Genomic DNA, 891 nt, shown 5'->3' on the forward strand with positions numbered 1-891 from the left:
CTGTCTTCTATTCTTCCAAAGCCCAGGGCAGCCCTTTTTGATCCTGTTTTCCATCTCTTTTTCAACCCGTGCACCATTGGGCAGAGTAATATTTGGGTAGTAGAATTCAGCGACTGCTTTAAGTTCTGTACTATTGCAGAAAATTGTGGTGGTATGCATCGTCAGGATTTACCTGTGGAAAGGATTTACTCCAGGAAACCTGGCATTATTTATCAGTCGATCAATCAGTGGGATTTATTGAGTGTATACTGTGTGCAGAGCATTCTTGGGAAAGTATAATAAATTAGTTGGTGTTATTCCTGACCATAAGGAGCTCACAATCCAGAAGACAGACAGACATTGTTGTCAGGAAGTTGCAGTAGTTACATCCCTAAGAACTCATGCTTTTTCTCTCCCTCCCATTCTCCATTCCATCTCTAGATGCAGCTTTGAATGAGATACGAAAATCAGTAATAATTGAACACTAATTCCTTTCCCCCAATTTACTTTTGAACCTTTGTAATTTAAGGGCCCCCTCTCAGGGTTGCACCTGGAGAGTTTCCAGTACTCTACCAGTCTCGACTATGGGAGGGAAAATCAAGCAGGGGCCTACCCATTCCATTCCTAGCTTGGCTAGTGGCTAGCGATTGGAAGGCAATCTGCTACAAGTCCAAACTCACCCATGCTGGGCAGCAGCGGCATGGGAGAGAGTCGAGGGCAGAGATTCAAGTGTACTGCGTAGACGTCCATATTTTTACCAAGAAAACTCTATGGATACACTACCAGATTGATTGCAGATGAAGAGTGGGGCGTTCTGGGAGGGATGTGTCCGTGGAGTCGCTATGGGTCAGAAATGACTCGACGGCGTAAGACAAGACAATTTAAGGGCAATGCTGTTCATGCCTTGAAAAA

The 891-nt window shown here is 44.6% G+C and overlaps 1 non-coding gene across 1 annotated transcript; it reads left to right on the forward strand.

Annotated features, from left to right (window-relative positions):
* The first annotated feature begins 511 nt into the window (after positions 1-511).
* Positions 512-649, forward strand: LOC119937409. The gene has a single exon (XR_005454079.1). It is a non-coding gene; the product is annotated as a small nucleolar RNA SNORA7 (small nucleolar RNA).
* The last annotated feature ends 242 nt before the right edge of the window (positions 650-891 follow it).

The sequence above is a fragment of the Tachyglossus aculeatus genome, chromosome 14 (genome assembly GCF_015852505.1).
Source record: "Tachyglossus aculeatus isolate mTacAcu1 chromosome 14, mTacAcu1.pri, whole genome shotgun sequence".
NCBI classification, from domain to species: Eukaryota; Metazoa; Chordata; class Mammalia; order Monotremata; family Tachyglossidae; genus Tachyglossus; species Tachyglossus aculeatus.